This window comes from Lissotriton helveticus, chromosome 6 (assembly GCF_964261635.1).
Source record: "Lissotriton helveticus chromosome 6, aLisHel1.1, whole genome shotgun sequence".
In the NCBI taxonomy this organism is placed as follows: domain Eukaryota; kingdom Metazoa; phylum Chordata; class Amphibia; order Caudata; family Salamandridae; genus Lissotriton; species Lissotriton helveticus.
Genome location: NC_136067.1, coordinates 180,758,503 through 180,780,229, shown reverse-complemented (window position 1 = coordinate 180,780,229; position 21,727 = coordinate 180,758,503). Strand labels below are relative to the sequence as shown.

At 44.8% G+C, this 21,727-nt stretch overlaps 1 protein-coding gene across 2 annotated transcripts in view; it reads left to right on the top strand.

The window, feature by feature from the left end:
* The window catches only part of EFHC1 (EF-hand domain containing 1), a 297,382-nt gene that overhangs the window by 187,331 nt on the left and 88,324 nt on the right, over nucleotides 1–21,727 (top strand). The window lies entirely within an intron of this gene.

Below are 21,727 nucleotides of genomic sequence, written 5' to 3'. Positions count from 1 at the left end.
TGCACTGTCCCCTCTGAAGCTTTTTGCAAACAAGCTCTTTTGGGTAACCTTTACGGTTAGAGCGAATTGTGCCACAAGCAAAAGTGTCCACTTTGAGCAATTCCTTAAACAATTGCACAGCAGTGTAGATGTTATCAAGGTACAAATGGTAGCCTCTGTTAAACAGTCCTCTAGCAATATCCCCCACAGTTTTCTCTGAAACTCCAAAAGTGGATGGACAACCAGGGAGGTCAATAGTGCAATCCCTACCATTGTACACCCCAAAATTATAGACATATCCTGTCCTACTCTCAGACAACATATACATCGTAATTCCATAACGTGGCCTCTTGCTAGGAATGTACTGCCTAAAAACCAAACAGCCCTTGAACAGGACCAAAGACTCATCAACAGCTATTTCTTTCCCTGGAGTATAGATCTCTGAAAATCGATCTACAAAGTGAACAAGAACAGGTCGAATCTTAAAAAGACAGTCACAGACATGGTGATCTCGTGGCAACGCCAAAGCATTATCAACAAAATGTAGCATTCGAAGCAAAAGTAAATACCGATCACAACTCATAATTGAAGGAAATGTGGCCGTTACCATCAAGGGACTGGTAGACCAATATGAAGCAGTGGACGGCTTCCCTATCGCGCCCATCAAAAAAGTCAAACCCTAAAACTTCTTCATCTCTTCCAGGTTTGTGGGTAGCTCTAGAGCGGGGCATAAGTCCGCACTGTTGTCCCTCAAAAAACTGTTCAGCATACCAATTAGTCTGCTCAACAATCTCAGCCGAAAATACATCATCCATAAACAACTGAAAAAACTGTATAGGCAAAAAATTTCACAATCCACTTTACACCCTGCATCACTACTAAAGGCAGGCAACACCGGCTGCACCATGTTTGGATCAACCCAGAGTCCGGCACTTCCAGTTGGAAGCCTTGCAGCCTCAGGCTAAAATCCCGATGTCTCTTGCTGCTCCATCGGCATGTCAGTGTCCTCCTCTAAAACAGGCACTTCATCCTCACTGAGAGTAGCTTCATCCACATTGAGAGTAGCTTCATCATCCGATGATTCCTTGTGGACAGAAAACTCACTGCCAGAATCTTGTGCTCCCTCCTCTTCCTCAGACGCACTGTCAGTCTCATAATCCTGCGCAGAGCAAGATTCAAAAAGCATACCAACCACCTGCTGAGCAGTAATTCTACGGCTAGCCATAATCCTTACTAATAAAGGTAACTTGTCAAACAAGTCAATAACAACAAACACTTTGTAAAATAAGTAATAAACAAAATGTGGATTTATCACAAAGACCTATATACTCCAACACTATACCACTCACTTGCCAGAAGCAGCTAGACTCACTGCCACCTACTCTGCACAGACTCAGTAAGGACCTACAGTATCCCACTAAAAAAGAAAAAGAAAAGAAAATTACACATAAGACAACGCAAAACACATCGCAAAGATTTTCATGCTCAAAACACTAACTAAATATGCTGCTATTATGACACCACTTAGAAAAAAATCATTAATGCATGACATTAATACTCAATTGAAGTAAACACAGCAAAAATATTTTTCTTACCAAAGAAAAGCAACCGCGCAAAACTGCAGATCAACCACTGCCGAAATCGCAAACAAGAATCAAAAGCTTTGCACTAGAATAAAAAGGAGAAAAAGACCATTACAATCACATATGCAAATAATGCACTAGTCAACACACTATCCACCAGCCAAGCAAAGGTGGTAGGTGGGCCTAAAAGCGGGGAGCAGAAACAGCCAAATAATTCACCCTCATAAAGGGGGAGCGACCCTTGCCCGAGGGGTCACTCCCCAACACCAACATTTAAAAAGCCCTGGTGTCTAGTGGCTTCTGCCCCCCTAGGGGACCGATGGACCTGAAAACATATGACTGATCTGCCCCAAAGGGGGCAGAAAAGGCCACAATATTCAACCCTTAAAGGGGAGCAACCCTTGTCCATGGGGCCGCTCCCAACAACACTAAAACAAACCCTTTTGGCTGAGTGTGCATACAATAGCATTAATTGTTTATTTGGGTCGATCTGCCCTTCAAGGGAGTCAGTATGGACCAAATAAATGCTCACAGCTCTGTAAATGTGAAACCTGCACTCCTTTGTATCAAAATGTGATCTGAATTTTTTTTTCAAAAGTAAACCTGTCCGGGGGCAACCTTGCTGTGGGTTGTGCCCATAACCCAAGTAAAACTGCTCTGACTAGGCCTAGAGTTGACTAGGCCTGCAAGGTGCTCAACCTTTATGTCCCTAAGGTTTCTGTTAACGTATGTCAGTTTCAAATCTTGTTTATAAATAAGATTCCTAAAGTAATCATGCTACTCAATGACTTTGATCAAAAATAAAGTATAATTTTTTTCCAATGTTTCAAAACCATTCAATTGGTAATATACTTTTTACATTGTCATTACAACAATTATAAAGTGAAATATGAAAACATATACATTTATAAATCATAAACAATACTTTTCACAAAAATGTGTTTTGATTGAAGAAAGCTACCCAATGCATTTCGGGTTCCGTAGAACCCTTCTTCAGGGGTACAAAAATAATTATACAGAGTGATTATACAATTCTTCTTTGCTTTTCTTTTAGTTGCCGTGATGGGACGCTACAAAGTAAATATAGTCAAATTAATATTGCTTCGTTTTTGCTGTACATGAATTTGAATAGGATTAGCACAAGAGTGATGAAATGTGAAGGAAAGTGATAGACTGTGAGTGAAAACTATACAGAAATGCTACAACCTGAAAAGACTAAACCGGGATAATCCCACGTGATAGTGTGAGACTCACACGTGGCGTTATAGTGGTGTGATCTCAGCCCGACAATGTCAAATCCCAGTGCACAACTCAATATCTAAAAGTGGAACCTTATCTGGAAGAAACCTTCTGTCACCATCTTACCCGAAGGGATTCTGTGTAAACCGTATGTCTGCTGAAACGATAATAATTCCTATTACTCTTAGATTTCTTTAAAGAAATCACTGACTTGCCCTTCCGTCGTTCCAAAGGTACTGCATGAAGCTCAGTGATCTAAAATAAACAGAATTTTCCCGCTGTTTTAATTTGGTTCTACGTCATTCACTGCTGATCGTGTCTCAAGGTTACCCGGCGTACGCTTACCCCTCTCCAAATCCTATGTCGTGCGACCAAGTTCCTACGTCGAGTTTCTATTCCTTGTTGTCTACCTCCCGAAGTGGTGAACTGCAAGAATCAAAAATACCGAAAGCAGGCCATAAACAATCTGCCCTGTCGAAATATTATAACCAAATGCTCTGTGTTATCCGAAACGCCTACCTTTCTCAACCCGCGTCCTCTGCTCGCCCTGACCTCTGCCGTCTCAGTTGCTTCCGGTGTCAACATCCGGTGGTTCCCTCATGTTCGTTTTTAAGGCACACTCTGAGCAACTGAAATGAACTTTATTCAAAATCTCAACCTGCACAAACCTTCAACATCCGCGACGGCTGTGCACGCGACACAGATTCGTGTTCAAAGAAAAAGGAGTATTACTATAATGTCGATAGAATAATGGGAAAACGTGAAAATAATTAACAGAACGGAAAAATAAGAAGAAGAATAAAATCAATGAAGAAAAATAAAAAAGGTGTGCTAATCCTTTACATTAAAACAATGTTAGATATCACAATGTGAATTTTGATGTTTGCATGTTTCTGCTCCACTATTCATATAGAACACAGTAATTCATACTGGTCATTGATACCCCCAGGATTCATTGTGCCAAGGAATTTAATCCAAAATGTTTCCCGACGGGAAAGTAAGGTGTTGTGGTCTTTACCCATGTGCATTTCAACTACTTCTAAGACCGTGAACCTTAATTGAGGTATAGTGTGTGATTTCTTCAACCAATGGTTCGCTAGGCTAGATGATGTATGTTTGTTGCGTATGGTACTTTTGTGTTCAATAATGCGTGTCTTAATCTTCCTGGCTGTTCTCCCTACATATACCAAACCACATGGGCAACGTATGGCATAAATTACCCCTGTGGTGTTACAGTCTGCATTATGTCTGAGTTTGATTTGTTGTCCTGTCCTTGGATGTCCAAATGTATCGCTCACTATCACATTGCTGCATTGTCCACAGTTGTGGCATCTTCTCATTCCTTTGAAGTTTTGTGTTCCTATTTGTCTTCGTTTTTTAAAAATTTCTCTTATGTTCTTAGCACGTGTGGGTGGGAAAATGGGAGTATCTCTAAATAGATTCACAAAATCTGGTTCATTTGCTAAAATTTCCCAACGTTGCCGTATAATCTGTTTAATCATATGTGATTGTGTGGAATGTTTCATGATGAATACAATCCGTTGATTTGTGGATTTCTCAGATTTCTTTAGTAACCTTGTTCTATCCAACTGAGCCATTTTGTTTGTTGCATTTTCGAGTACTCTCATCGGGTATCCTCGTTCTTTATACCTCTCAACCTGTCGACTCTAGGCCTAGTCAGACCAAATAAATGCTCCCCATAGGGGAGTGACCCTTGCCTTGTCCCCTCCCCCCCAAAAAAAACATATTGCTCCCCCAAGGGGAGCAACCCTTGCCCAAGGGACCGCTCCGAAACAACACTAAAACAATCCCTGGTGTCTAATGGCTTCTGCAGATTGGCCTAGACTCACAAGGCTGATCTGCCCCCAGGGGGGCAAAAACAGCCAAAGTAAATGATCCCCAAAGGGGAGCGACCCTTGCCTAAGGGGCAGCTCCCCAAAAACATAATTTAAAAATAAAAATAAATCCCTGGTGGCCTGATGGGCAGACAGCTACTTTTTAATTTATATTAAATCTGATCTACCCCCCCCCCCCCCCCACCCCCCCAAGGGTGGCAGAACCAACTAAACAAATTGCTCCCCAAAGGGGAGCAACCCTTGCCAAGGGGCCGCTCCCCGACACAAAATGTGCATTTAAAAATCGCTGGTGGCCCAGTGGGCACACATACTTTTTTTTAAATTAACAGATCTGCACCCCCCTTCCCCCCCGCAAGGGGGTCAGAACAAAGTAAACACATCGCTCCCCCAAGGGGAGCGCTCCCGGATACAAAATGGGCACTTAAAAAAAATAAAAACGGGCATTCCTACTGCACGTATGCGCCCCAGGCGTGATCGTGCAGCAGGAATGCTTTTTTAAAAGACATTGGAGAAAAGGAAAACCCTTTTCTTTCCTCCAATGCCTTTTTAAACATACCCCCCACCTTCCTCGAGGAGTAACTCACCTCCTCTTCTCTGGATGCACTGGAAGCAAATGCCTTCCAGTGCATCCAGTAACCTCTAATGACGTGGAGGGAGCGGACAGGGTCCCTGGTTTAAAGTTTAAATTAAATATGTGTTTTGTAACTATCACTGCAAAAACAATGGGTTTTGTAAACACTGGAAAAACACAGTTTTTGGCTATTTTGGGGATTAGGCAGCTGAATAAACATTGATAAACCTTGATCTCAAAAGGTGTTGAAAACACTGAGAAAACACCACTGAAGCCCGCAAAACATAAACACTGAAAATAGGACAGCCTACTCTGAAGGTGGGCTCACTCACTAACTCAAGCCAAGTTTTAAGCACAAACCGTTCAAAATATTCCCAGCTGTCAATAATCTAGCCTTTAAGAGTTTGCTTACTAGAGGATGTTTGCACTCCTCTGATTCATTTTTAGCATATATATGTGGGTTTAATCTAGTCTGTGATCTTCTGCAGCTACCTTGTCTCCAAAATAGGATAGTGACTGCACAAAAGCTTTCGGCAGTGTCCATGCATTCAATAGGTGGTGCCAGTGGTCGAATTGAGTGGTGCCTGTGGTAGAAGTGCATGACTGCCTCCTAGGAAAAACGTTGGGTACGGGGACTATATGCCTTTTACCAATTAAGTACTATATTTTCCTCTCATTCACTGATCAACTGCATCGGCATAGGTATGAGTCTGATGTTGCTTGATCCATTTTTGTGTTTAGTTTTCTAATGGCTTTTGAATCATACCGGGCTTGTTATAAAACCAGATTCTTTAGATGTGATACAGAGCTAAAGCCAAAATAATGAGCTTAGTAGAACTTACAAGGCAATGATTGAAGAACTGACCCAAATTAGTGTATGCCCATAGTTAGAGTCTGAGTAAAGTCCATTTAGAGTCTTTGTTTTTCTCCAACCAACCGTTTATCACATCATAACCGTAGCACACATGGTTTCCTTTAAAGTAAGATTACAATCTAAGACGCTGCCTAGTAGGCTCTGCATGACCCTTGGACTTTTTCTGCAAGTGATTCTTACCTTACTCCATGTCATTTGACTAGATTGACTTCACTCAACCTCTTTTCCATCTATTCACCTAAATAGAGATAATCTTGAGCCTAATAACTGTGCAGCTTATTTACAAGCCCCTTGCCCCGCCTGTGTGTCACTTTTAGTATGGGAAAAGTGATGTATCGGCGGCGCAAGGGACTTGTCCAAGATCCATCTCTCTGGTGCTCTGTTGTGCTGCTTTTCTGCCTTTACAATTGGTAGGATTGGCAATACCGTCACATGTGCCTGAGCCCCATTACTAATTTATCAACCTATAATCAGGAAAATTGTAATAGCTGTTTAGAAATCCTCCCCTAATTTTACAGAGGTGCCGTCCCTGTTTCATTGCCTCCACTTCCTATATGCAGGATTTATAATTATTAATTGAAAACTCTAGTTGGATATGAATGGAAAATTGCAGAAACTGTCTACCTCTTCCATTAATTTAACAACTGTAGTTAGTATTTTGCAGTCTCTCACCTTGACAAAGACAGCATGTTGTTTATACCTATGTAATCTTTGTCATTCGTGTACCCGAATGCAGCGGAGTCCACTAACAAACTACTTGCTGTGTAAGAATGTCATGTATTTAAAAGTTCACTGACAAAGTGCAAACATATTGAAAACAGAATATCGATGTAAAGAATATAGTTATACAAAATATCATTTGTATATTTATAAAATAAAATAATAAATATTAAATATATTAAAAAATTTAATTAATTTAAAAATAAAAATAGATTTAATATACATTTTACCAAATATAACAAATAAACATCATTAGAAAATGTTAAACACACATATATAATAATTAATATGTTTATATTTACTTTAAAACAATTAAACTATTCATTTTAATTTATTTTATAATTTTAAAATTATGTAAAAATTTACAAATAAATATATATGTATATACACACACATACACCAATAAAATACAATCTAATTAAAAAAACATTCAATTATAAATTAAAACATTAAACTATTTAAATATCTTTAAACTTATATTGCCCTCTCCTGTCAGTACAACAGTAGGAAAAGTGCTGGATAGTGTAGTGAAAAAAAATATTATTAACACTCCAATGAGTGTAACAGATGGGAAAGTGTTGGAAAGCGGAGGGGTACAAATTACTTCTCTTCCAGGGGATTCTCATCAATAGTCATAAGCATATGAATATTTCCGCCGATGCCGGGGACCCCTGAAACAATATATACACACATATGTGAAAAACATACATGAAGCTATATATATAGATATATATATATATATATATGAGGCAACCTCCATCTCCTCGCGCACTCGTTCTCCCACGACCACGCCTGCGAACACAGACACGGACCAAACTTTCATGGATGCTGTTAATCTTTATTCAGCTGTCGCCATAACGTTTCAGCACAAAGCCTTGATCACATATATATATATAACCTACTGGCGATCGCCAGTAGGTATATATAGTTAGGATTGTTTTCCATAGGGAAATCGCAACATTCTATTGGGAATAACTTTGGCGCCGGTTGAGGAATCTTCCTGAATTTTTCCTTAACTTTGCCTCGCGACGCTCCAGTCCTTCCCTGAAAGTTTGGGGGGGATACGTCAAGCGGGGGCTGAGATAAAAGGGGGGTCCCAAAACGTGTTTTCCCCATGTTAATTTCCATAGGGCGGTCAAACTCACTTTCAGCTCGAACGGCTGGATGGATTTTCACCAAACTTGGCAAAATTGTAGGGACTGGTAGCCCGATGTGCCTTTGCTATGTCTCAAGATATGTGCTCCAGAGGATTTTGAGTAATTTAGGTTCAAAAAAATGTATATATCTATGGCAGCTTACCCGTGAGCTTACCCGTACGCTTACGGTACGCGCACGTATGCGTACGGTACGCGTACCTCTAGTGCGCGAGCTGCATTCTGATTGGCTGCCAATGTCTGTCAACACTCCAAAACAGAAACTGTTGGCAGCCATCTTGTGCCTCGGTAGACTGAGGTACAGGAAAGCAGAAAAACAAACGTGTAGAACTCAAAAAGGGGGCAGGGTAGAAGCATCCTGACCCCCTAGGCCTGCTCAGGGGGTCCCACAAGGACCCCCAAGGCCCAAAAAAAAAAAAAAAACCAATTTCGGAAAATCGCGGGGTACGCTTACGGTACGCGTACCGGTACGCGTACCGGTATGCGCACGTTGCGCGTACCTCATTTTTTTACAAGAAAAAAAAAAGATTTGGGGGCCTTGTAGAAACACTCTGACCCCCCTAGGGCTGTTCAGGCGGTCCCATACGGATATTAACATATATAAATGTTATCCGCTAATAGAATTAGCATTTAAAAAACCTTGCGAGTTCACTGAAAAAAACAAAGGTTTCAGGCCTTATATAGTTAGGAATTAGCATTTAAAAAACCTTTGAAATTCACTGAAAAAACCATAGGTTTCACACCAGTTATAGTTAGGAATTAGCATTTAAAAAACCTATGAAATTCTCTGAAAAAACCATAGGTTTCACACCAGTTATAGTTAGGACTTAGCATTTAAAAAAAACTATTAAATTCACTGAGAAAACCATAGGTTTGACACCAGTTATAGTTAGCTGAACATTTTACTCATACACACACACCCCCCACACACAAACCCCCACATACACACACCCCACACACACCCCTCCCACACACACCCCCCACACATACCTCACACACCCACACCTCCACCCACACCTAAACACCCCACACACCCACACCCACACCCACACACACCTTACACACCCACACACCCACCTACACCCACACACCCCACACACCCCTACCCACACACACCTCACTCCCCCCCACACACACACACCTCACAGACACACCCCACACATCCCCCACACACACCTCACCCCTCCCCCACTCACACACACACCTCTGACCCCCCCACACACACACACCTCTCACACACACACACACACACCCCTACACACACACCCACACTCACCCCCCCCACACACACACACATCCTACACCCCCACACCCCACACACATACCCCCCCACCCCCACACACACACACCACCACACCACACACACACACACACACTTATTATTTTTTTTCTTTTTTTGAGGGGGTGCCCCACACACATACCCCCCCACACACACACCCCACACCCACCCCCCCACATACACCCCCCACACATACCTCATACACCCCCCCCCAAACACCCCACACACCCACACACACACCTTACACACCCACACCCCCACCTACACCCACACACCCCACCCCCCCCCCCACCCACACACACCTCACTCCCCCCCCCACACACACACACCTCACAGACACACCCCACACATCCCCCACACACACCTCACCCCTTCCCCCCACACACACACCTCTGACACACACCTCACACACACCCACACACCACACACACCTCACACAAACACACACACTCCTCTCTCACACCCCCCCCACCCCCCCCCCACACCCCCCCACACACACACCCACCCACACATCCTACACACACACCCCACACACATACCCCCCCACACACACACCCCACACCCACCCCCTCCCCCCTCACACACACACCACACACACACACACACTCATTATTTGTTATCTTTTTTTGAGGGGGTGCCCCACACACATACCCCCACACACACACACCCAAACACCGACCCCTCCCCACACACCCCCCACCATACCTCATACACCCACACCTCCACCCACACCCAAACACCCCACACACCCACACCCACACACCATACACCCCCACACCCCCACCTATACCCACACCCCCCCACCCACACACACCTCACTCCCCCCACACACACACACACACCTCACAGACACACCCCACACATCCCCCACACACACCCCACCCCCCCACACACACACACACCTCTGACACACACCCCCCCCACACACACACCCCACACACCCACCTCACACACACACACACACACCCACACACACATTCCTCACCCCCACACACACCCACACACACCCCCCACACACACACACCCACACACACACACACCCCACACACACACCCACACATCCTACACACACACACCCCACACACATACCCCCCACACACACACCCCACACACACACACACCCCACACACACACCCACACATCCTACACACACACACCCCACACACATACCCCCCACACACACACCCCACACCCACCCCCCCACACACACACACCACACACACACACACTCATTATTTTATTTTTATTTTTTGAGGGGGTGCGCGCCCCGGTACACGTATCGGTACACGTACCGGTACGCGTACCCTGGAGAAAAAAAGAAAGACAGAGTTTTTTAAAAATGTAGCATTTTTATGTAAATTGGAGGTAGTTCTGAAAAGAACTGTTTTTTTATTCTTATTGCTGTTTTATATTTTTTTATTGTATTTTTTGTACCCCGCGACTTTAAAAAAAATATATATATTTTTTTTTTGCCTTGGGGGTCCTTGTGGGACCCCCTGAGCAGGCCTAGGGGGTCAGGGTGTTTCTACTCTGGCCCCTTTGCGAGTTTCACACCTTTGTTTCACTGCTTTCTTGTGCCTTGGTTCTAACAAGGCACAAGATGGCTGCCAGGGACACCCAGTATGCAAGGGGAATTAGTTCCCCCTCTTCAAACATGCACGGGGGCTGCGTTGCAGAGAGGTGTAAAAAAGGGTGTGGCCTCATTACACCTCTATGCAATGCAGCCATCTGGCGCATACTGGAGGCTCCTGGTGGGCTAGTTGGCCCCCAGGGACCCCCATTATGCAAGGGGAATTAGTTCCCCCTCTGCAAACGCGCCAGGTGGCTGCGTTGCAGAGAGCTGTAACAAGGGGCATAGCCTCATTACACCTCTGCAATGCAGCCCCCTGGCGCATACTGGAGGTTCCAGGTGGGCTAGTTGGCCCCCAGGGGCCCCCAGTATGCAGGGGGAATGAGTTCCCCCTCTTCAAACATGCACGGGGGCTGCGTTGCAGAGAGGTGTAAAAAGGGCCGTGGCTTAATTACACCTCTCTGCAATGCAGTCCCCTGGTGCATACTGGAGATTCCTGGTGGGCTTTCAGGTCTTATATAGTTAGGAATTAGCATTCAAAAAAACTTTGAAATTCACTGAAAAAAACATAGGTTTCAGGCCTTATATAGTTAGGAATTAGCATTTAAAAAACCTTTGAAATTCACTGAAAAAACCATAGGTTTCAGGCCTTATATAGTTAGGAATTAGCAATTAAAAAACCCTTGCAAATTCACTGAAAAAACCATAGGTTTCAGGCCTTATATAGTTAGGAATTAGCATTTAAAAAACCTTGCAAATTAAATGAAAAAACCATAGGTTTCAGGCCTTATATAGTTAGGAATTAGCATTTAAAAAACCTTGCAAATTCACTGAAAAAAACATAGGTTTCAGGCCTTATATAGTTAGGAATTAGGCACAAGAAAGCAAAAAAACAAACGTGTAGAACACAAAAAGGGGGCAGGGTAGAAACACCCTGACCCCCTAGGGCTGCTCAGGTGGTCCCACTAGGATATTAATATATTTAAACGTTATCCGCTAATAGAATTAGCATTTAAAAAACCTTTGAAATTCACTGAAAAAACCATAGGTTTCAGGCCTTATATAGTTAGGAATTAGCATTTAAAAAAAAAACCTTTGAAATTCACTGAAAAAACCATAGGTTTCAGGCCTTATATAGTTAGGAATTAGCATTTAAAAAAACCTTTGAAATTCACTGAAAAAAACTATAGGTTTCAGGAGTTATATAGTTAGGAATTAGCTTTTACAAAACCTTTGAAATTCACTCAAAAAACTATAAGTTTTAGTGGTGTTATAGTTAGCTGGACATTTTACTCATACAAAACCATTGAAATTGCTCCTATATAGGATGCGTGCTGTTGTTTAATGTCGATATAGATGTATAAGTATTTTTGATAGTGTTCTATTGTTCATTGACAGCATGTATGAGTGAATCCATAGGTAAGGCATTAGATGTGTGTATACATGTATGAATCACTGAGTGGATTTTTAGATACTTGTATTGCTGTGACAATGGATTTAAATATGATACTCTGTATTTTACAAAGAGTGATGAAAAATTGTAATAGTGTATGAAAAGGTGTATGTGATTGTCACGTGGATGATGTCATCAGTGATGTCATCAGTGATGTCATTTGAGATGTCATCAGTGATGTCACTGACCATGTCATGAATGATCTAATATGTGACATCATCAGCAGTGGATTGCGGGTGCGCGATATATACTTAGTACAACTAACTATATAGGAGCAATTTCAATGGTTTTGTATGAGTAAAATGTCCAGCTAACTATAACACCACTAAAACTTATAGTTTTTTGAGTGAATTTCAAAGGTTTTGTAAAAGCTAATTCCTAACTATATAACTCCTGAAACCTATGGTTTTTTCAGTGAATATAGATATAGATATATATTATCACAAATGCAGCCGTCCATACAGAAAAGAAGAGCTGAGCAATGCTACAAGAATTCTCTTTGCACACATATACATTCAAGACGAAGCAGTGAAGAAAACAAAAAGCATTTGAACTGCTTTAATGTGCAGCAGAAAAAACATAATCCTGCAAAGAGGCTGCATTGCAGAAAGACTCAGTGTAAAAAGCTGAAAAGCTAACCTCATAGAAACACATAGGAATAAACTGGCACCGTGCCTTTAAGGCATCCATGACCCCTAGCTTCCAATCAAGCCCAGGGGTGACAGTTAGGTCAGTTGTTCTTTCCGGCTCCTTCTGTCAGGACCCTGGTTACTTCAGCTCTTGGTTTTTCTGATTTCTGTTAGAAAATATCAACTATTTTATTTGTCAAAACCTACTTCGACATCTTTTGGCTTTTAAAGTAGATTCCTACTTTTTTTTGGAGAATTTGGCATATTTTTCCTCTCAGAAAGGCCATCTCTCTTTGACTCTTGCCCTTCCTGTGGCAAAAAGAAGGCTAAATCAGACTCACATTCTGTCTGTATCCTTTGCCTTCCTGTGGATCATGATCCTATTTAATTTAATTTAATTTAATTGTGGGTTTATATAGCGCTAGGAATCGACTCCCGGAGGAGTATCTCCACGCTTCGACCGCTGGGGAACCCGTCCTGGCTCACCCTGAGAGATGGTCCCAGATGGGTATCTCTAAGGTGCGACCAAGCATCCCCGGCGACCTGGGGGGGCCGTTGTGAAGACGAGGCAAGCTGATGCCCAGAGTTGCCGCGTGTGGTCTCTGACTAGAGTAGGCACCGAGGCGAGAATTATCGAGTCCGCTGACCCTGGTCCACGACCCTGCCGCGTCGGGAATCGAACCCTGGTCCCGGGCCGTTCTCTGCTTACGGGTCTGCCGCCTCTAACCAGTGAGCCACACTTCTCCTAAGACTTGCAAACATTGTCAGTCCCTGTCCAGGAGTACTCTGAAAGACAGAGAGAGGATTCGTCTTCATGGGATGGCTGAGAAGGGAAAAGCTCCTTCTAGAGGCAGGTCTCGGGTGAAGAAGAGAAAGGAGAGAGCAAGATCCTCATCCAGAAGTAAAGTTCCAATTTGCTCTCCCTCAGCGTTGGGATCGGCGCTGAAAATACCTTCACCGGCAGCGAAAACATCAACAAGACCATCGACGGCGGCTCTCACCGATCGTCGAAGAAGACTGCAGGTACGTCATACCCTCCGCCGTCATCAACCCGGTGACGATTGGCATCGAGGAGTCGATCTCCGTTGGTGCAGGCTTGCAAAACGTCGAAAGTTGGATCTCCGTTGTCACCACCAGTATGGCGTGAGACATCGAGACATGCTCCGCCGTCGCCAGTAGAGTGGCTATCAGCGTCGAAGCGGGCTTCTCCGTTGCCGGCAACCAGGCGGCAGTCAGTGTCGAGACATGCCTCGTCGTCGCCAGTAGAACGATGATCGACGTCAAAACAAGCGTCTCCGTCAACCAGGCGACGGTCGACGTCGAGGACCAGATCTTTTTCATCGGCGAAGAAACATTCGTCGTCGGGACCCAAAGTTAAGTATTCCAGACAGCGTTTAACATCGAGACGGCGATCTCCGTCAACGTCAAGGAAGAACACGACATCGAGAAGGAGTTCTCTGTCGATTTACACTTCTTTCGCTTCTTCCAGACGCTCAGCGTCGAGGACGAGGTCGGTGAGGTCGATTGCTTCAACGTCATGACATTCGACATCAAAGCGGAAAGAGAGGTCAACGTCGAAGATCCCTCTCAAAAGACTTACCGGTGCTGGTCACATATAGTCGTTCGACGTCGAGGCACTCCCCTTTGACGTCGCATCGCTCCTCCAGGCGCCGCTCAGCCTCTAGAGACCACATGGAGTCATCGCCTTCAGCGGCGAGCTCTCCTCAAGTGATTTCAATGAGAAGTTCTTCTTTGCCATATCCAGAGGCACGACAGTCACCAAGGCCAACGTCTCCAAGAAGGCAGAGGTCTCCTTCAGGCCATCTGTCACCAAGATAGCTCCTTCCCATCAGCCATTGGCAGAAAGATACTTATGGACAAGCTTGACGGCCTTTGGACTATTCCAGTCCACTACACAGATCCCAGTTGGAGCGATTAGTACAAGAGTTGGACAGATCACCTGTTACTCAGACCAGGGGACGTCAGGACAAATCTCCGGAGCACAGACCATCTCATGCTCATTGGAAGAGAACGAAAACACAGTCTTGGTCTTCTTCTTCATCTCACTCTTCAAAAAGGGACTATTCACCTTCCCTTACGGATAGCCCGCCTTCTACATTTCATGATGTCCTCACTAGAGGAGCACTAAAACTGAACATAGATATGTCCGCTCCGCAAGCTTCCACCTCTATCATCTTTGACACTTCGGGACCCTTTGCTTCCACTGGTTCCTGGTCTTATTGAACCAGTGATGGACTTTTTCTCACCCCATCCTCGATAAAAGCTGCCTCAGCAAGGATTCAGAAACAATATAAGCCGGAGGCATCGGATCCTTTATTTTTAAAGTCAGGTCCTCCACCGGACTCAGTGATTATCGCGGAAGCAAAGAAAACTGATGCAGTCGCTTCTTCGTCCTCTGACCCTCCAGACAAGAAGAGTTGAGCCCACGACTCCTGGGGGAGAAAGGTTTGTGGATCCACAGCATCATACTTGAAAGTATTGAGCGCTCCTGCCCTGTTAGGACATTACGACAGGTCTTTATGGGATTCTTTGGAGCGTTTTAAGGAAAAGCTGCCAAAAGAGGACAAACAAGATTTTGCGGCGATTCTCCAAGAAGGGGCGCTGGTTTCTAATCAGGTGATTAGTACTGCAGCGGACGTAGCTTCTCTGACTGCACATTCATATGCACACAGCATCGGATTTTAAATATCCCACTCTTCAGAACATCTCTTTTTGGTTCCCACAACGATGAAGAAATGGCCAGGATGAAGGCTGAGCTGGATACACTGAAGACGGTAGTCCTGGAAAAGAAAAAAGAATTCAGACAAAGATACAGGCCTTACAATCGCAAAAACTACCATCAGAGGGTTCAAACCCCTCAATGGCAGCAGAAGCAGAACCAGCAATCCATGTCTCATTTTCAAGACCGTAGAGGCTCCAGAGGCAGAGGAGGACAACATCAACAATCCTGCGGCGCAGCCAAGACTTTAGGGAAACAGTGATCTTCTGCTTCCTCTAGCGCCGTTGCCCACTCCAGAGGGAGGTATTTGGAATCATGCGGCAGAGTGGTGCAAAATAACAAAAAATCAATGGGTGCTAAATATACTGAACAATGCGAACACACTTTGTTCAATGCACCACCAAAGAACATTCCTCCACTAAAGTCGCATCCCTACCAACTAAAATTGCTACGTCAGGAGGTGTCTGTCCTCCTCCAGAAATTGGCCATAGAAGAAGTTCCTCCTGCTCAAAGAGGAAAAGGAGTCTATTCCAGATGCTTTCTGGTGCCAAAGAAAGACCAAGCGCACAAATGCAGACCTATCCTGTATCTGCGATCTCTGAACAGGGTTATTCGGAGGGAGAAGTTTTGCATGTTGGCGCTACATCCAATATATCCTCACATGCAAAAGGGGGATTGGATGTGTTCGATGGACCTCTACGATGTGTACTTCCACATACCGATTGCTCCACGTCACCGCAAGTTCCTGAGATTCATGGTGGGCTCCAAACATTACCAATTCCGAGACTTACCGTTCGGCCTAAAATCTGCGCCGAGGGTGTTCACAAAGTGCATGGCGGTGGTGGCCCCACCTTTGCATCGTCAAGGCCAATTTGTGTACCCATACCTGGACGATTGGCTGTTGAAGGGTTTGTTTCCACGGATGCTGAAGGAACACCTTTCGAATTTGCCTAAACCTGCTTCGCCGTTTAGGCCTTCACGTGAACTTGGACAAATATGTCCAACAGCCCACTCAAACTCTCAATATCTGGGTGCAATCCATGGACTCCGGTATAGGAAAAGTGTTTCCTTTGGAGGGACGACTGTTATCAATGAAACAGAAGTGCAACTCTCTACTTCATGTGCACCAACCATCAGTGCGACAAATGGCATCTCTTCTAGGGTCGATGGCCTCTTGCATATTTCGCATCCCCAACTCCAGATTGAGAATGAGACCTCTGCAACAGGATCTGGAAGGCAAATGGGACCAATCCTCAGGACATTGGGAGGATCGGATTCTCCCTTCCCAAGCTGCGAAGTCATCGATGATTTGGTAGACTCAACCGAAAAAACTTTTTGTGGGAGTGCCTTTCCACCAGTCTCTCCCAAAGCAATCCCTGATCACGGATGCCTCTCTCCAGGGATGGGGGGCGCACTTGGATTGTCTTCAAACTCAGATGATCGAGCCAGGAGCAGACCTACCACATAAACATGTTAGAGCTGCGGGCAGTTCATCTAGCTATCAAGGCATTCCATCCATCAATACAGTCAGAGTCGATACTGATTCAAACGGACAACACAACCATCATGTATTACTTGAACAAACAAGGTGGAACACACTCTCGCCCGCTGTCATTGGAATCCCAAGCTATCTGGCACTAGCTTCTGGCAAGTAATCTCTTGATCACAGCGGTACATCTGCCAGGGGAACAGAACGTGCGGGCAGACGCTCTCAGTGGGCACTTCGAAGAACAAGAAGACTAGGTGCTCAACGACGACGTAGTGGCAGACATCTTCCGTCAATGGGGTTGACCATCCGTTGACCATCCATCGACCTCTTTGCAGACGATCTAAACAAGAAATGCCACACCTTTCACATCCAGATTATACCGGCCAGCAACGAGAGGGAATGCTCTTTTGATAGACTGGTCTGGAACATTTGCATACGCCTTTCATCCTGTTCCTCTCATCCCAAAGGTGGTGACCAAGCTCATCCAATCCAGGATGTAGATGATCCTGATAGCACCGGACTGGCCTTGCCAATGCTGGTATCCGGATCTATAGTAACTCTCAATATGTCCAAACAGGAGGCTTCAGTGCAGACCGGACCCTCTGACCAAAATGGGCGGGAAGATTCTGCACCCCAGCCTTCCATCGCTGAGCTTGGCAGCCTGGCTCCTGAAGTCCTGCAAGACAGACACTTGAATCTCCCCCAGGACTGCATGAACATTTTGAGGGAGTCGAGGAGACCATCCACAAGGAGTTCTTATTCTTTTAAATGGATGAGGTTCTTCTTGTGGTGGATGCGTAATGGTTTTAGTCCAACTAGTGAGCAGGAGGAGTTAATCTTGCTTTATCTTCTGTATTTAGCCGAGTCTGGTTTGAAGTACTCTTCTATAAAAGTTCACTTGGCGGCCATTACGGCCTACAGAAAATCACCTAACCAACCCTCCATTTTTCAATTCCAGGTGGGCAAAGATTTCCTTCAGGGGTTGAAGAAAGTTTTTCCTCATGTCCGACATTCTTCTCCTTGGGAGTTGAATATTGTTCTGTCCAAACTAATTGGCCCTCCTTTTGAGCCCATTCATAAGGCCACTTTAAAGCACTTAACGTGGAAAGTTGCTTTTTTAGTAGCTATCACTTCAGCACGCAGAGTAAGTGAAATCCAGGCACTCTGCGCAAAGGAACCATACACAGTTTTCCATCACAATAGGGTGGTTCTGAGGACTCACCCGTTTTTCTTACCAAAAGTGGTGTCCGACTTCCATGTTAACCAGGCAATTTCTCTTCCCACTTTTTTCCCAATCCTGCTGCTCCAGCAGCAAGGTCTCTTCGCTCACTTGACCTCAAGAGGGTTCTAAAATTCTATTTGGAGGACAATGAAATCCATTAGGAAGTCTGACCGATTATTCTTACACTATGGTGTTGTCAGGACAGGTTTTCCAGCCTCCAAACGATCCATCTTGAGGTGGATAGTGTCCTGCATTAAGCTGGCTTATTAATTGGCGAACAATCCTCTATTGGTTTGGCCTAAAGCTCACTCCACTAGGGGAAAAACAGCTACAGTAGCTTTCTTGCATAATGTACTGATGGCCGAGATTTGCAAGGAGGCAACTTTGAAATCGGTACACATGTCTACTAGGCACCACTGTCTTGATTCTGACTCCAGAGCAGATACCCAAGTAGGCCAAGCCTCCTTGAGGAATTTGTTCCAATGCTAATTTCATTGGAGTCATGATATTTTTTCAATACATGTTTGAGTTTATGCTTATCGTTTACCTGCAGGTTGAGGGGATGGGCTTGCTATTCTATTCATATGCTTATGATTATTGATGAGGATCCCCTGGAAGAGAAGGATAAGTTACTTACCTGTAATCCTGGTTCCCTGCCAGGGGTATCCTAATCAATAGTCATAAGCAACCCACCTGCCTCCCCGGGCAAATGATTAAGATAAATGTCATTTCTTTGTGCCCTGGCTTACGGGTCTCTGCAAAGAACAACTGACCTGAGGCATGATGGGAAGCAAGGGGTCATGGCTGCCTTAAAGGCACAGTGCCAGTTTATTCCTATATGTTTCTATGAGGTTAGCTTTTCAGCTTTTTACACTGAGTGTTTCTGCAATGCAGCCTGTGAGCTGGCAATGCTGTCATTCCTCTTTGCAGAATTATGTTTTTTCTGCTGCCTATTAAAGCAGTTCAAATGCTCTTTGTTTTCTTTACTGCTTTGTGTTGAATGTATATATGTGTGCAAAGAGAATTCTTGTAGCATTGCTCAGCTCTTCTTTTCTGTATGGACGGCTGCATTTGTACTAATATGTATATATATATATAAATTGTCTTCTGAGGTAAAATCCACGAAAAAAGTTCACTCATCGACGACACTGCCAACGACCCCGTCGATGAAAGCATCAAAGGTGCAGTCTTCTTCATCTCTGGCCCCGTTGACGGGCTCGTGGACGGTGGTTTCCTCGTCTCCGGCACTGACACATATGGGTTCCGCGTCGATGATTTTGACGCCTGTGGTGACTGTATTGTCGACGACGAGTGTGATGACGGCTACTACGTCGACGATGATGACAACGGTCTCAACGACGGCTGCGCCAACGACGTCCATTTCTTTGTCAACGATGCTCTCTTTGTCGTCTACAGTGGAAACATTTCTATTTCACTCAGAAAGCACAAATTACGCCTGAGATGACTCTACCCAGGAGAGTGGAGGAATCGGAAGAGGAGGATGGACCTTTTGCTTATGCTAATAGCTCTTCTTAACTGCACGTTAAGTGCCAGGGCGAAGATTCTGAGGATTATGAGCAGTATAGTCCTTCCTCACAATATCAAGAGGACTACCAACAGGAGATGGTCTCTATGCCTTCCTCCTTGCTAACAGACATGCAAGCTATGCTGTTGGACTATAGAAAGAGATTCGCAACAAAGCCTCCAGTTCCAGCTGTGGTGCCTGTTACTACTGTTCCTCCTACTCGTCTTGTTGCCCCTCAATTGCCACCGCCTCAGCCAATTCTTGAAGTTCGGGATACACCACCTGTTGTGCCCCCCGTTCAGGATGACACCCCTGATGACGACCAGGGCACAGTCACGATTCTGGATCCAGATGCTGAGTGGGATGACTGTCATTCCAGATCCGGCTTCTCCTGCTCCGGCACCTGTTGATTTCCCCCCTGAAGACATAGGGGGTTTCAATAACTTGATGGAGAGAGCCACTAAACAATTTGACCTGCCCATGACCAAGGTGCAATCTGATTGCTTCATTTACGACATTAAGGAACCTTACAAGAAGTCGGTCCGATCAATATCTATTTTTGGTCATGTCTGAGATGAAGGGTTAAAGGTAATGCAAAATCCAGCCACGGTCACTCCAGTTCTACCCCACCTGTAGAAAAAGTATAAGGCTCCAGATGATAGCCCAGCCTTTTTGACCAGCCAACTGCTGTCCTTTCTCCTCCTGTGACATTAGTGGGAGGCATAATTTCTTATTTCCTCCACAAATGGCAACAAATAACATCGGACCGTTGGGTGCTGAACATCATTCAATGCGGCCATACTCTGGGGTTTGTCCAATCACCACCATCCCGCCACTGTTATCAAAATATCTCCGTCTTCTACGGTCGGAGGTCCATCGAAAGCTCCTCAGAGGAGCGATAGAACCAGTCCCTATCTTTTTGCGATTAAAGGGTGTCTACTCCCGGTTCTTCCTGGTCCGGAAGGTTTTAGAAAAGTGGCGCCGTATTCTAGATCTGAGGGAGCTTAACACCTATCTCATCAAACAATCTTTTCGGATGGTTTCTCTACAAGACATCCTTCGGCTTCTCAACTCAGGGGATTACATGGCCACATTGGATCTAGAGGATGCTTATTTTCACGTACCCATACATCCGGCTCACAGGTGGTTTCTTCGCTTCACAGAACCAAGAGCCATTTTCAGTTCAAGGTTCTACCTTTTGGACTTTGACCTGCCCCATGGATCTTTACAAAGGTGTTCGCTCCGGTAGCAGCTTGTCTTCGAAAACAAAAGCTTCAGGTCTTCCCTTACGTGGACGACTGGTTACTGAAAGCTCCTACCAGGCAGGCAGCACAAGAATCAGTCATAGCATGCACATGCCTGTTTGTCAATCTCGGGCTAACGTTCAACGAAGAGAAGTCTTCTCTCCGTCCATCCAGAACAGCCAGATTTCTGGGAGCCATTCTGGACACGGCCATAAACAAAGCTTTCCCGACCTTCGAGAGGCAAGAAAAGCTGATGACCATGGCCTCCCGGTTGTTAGAAAGATAGTCACTTTCAGTTCGCCTCTACAAGTCCCTTCTGGGCTCCATTTCCTCCTGCATACCTCTGATTCCTCACTGCAGGTTGTGGATGAGTTCACTCCAAGAAGAGTTAGACTTGCAGTGGCGCCAGGTCGACGGATCCTTCGACGACAAGATCTCAGTTACCGAGGCCATGAGGGACACCACATCATGGTGGATGAACAAGGAAAACATTTCTCAGGGCCTTTCCTTCAGTATCGCCCCTGCTTCTCACATAATAACTACAGTCGTCTCGCTAGAGGGCTGGGGAGCAGTGTTACAAGACCTTCATGTGAGCGGCCG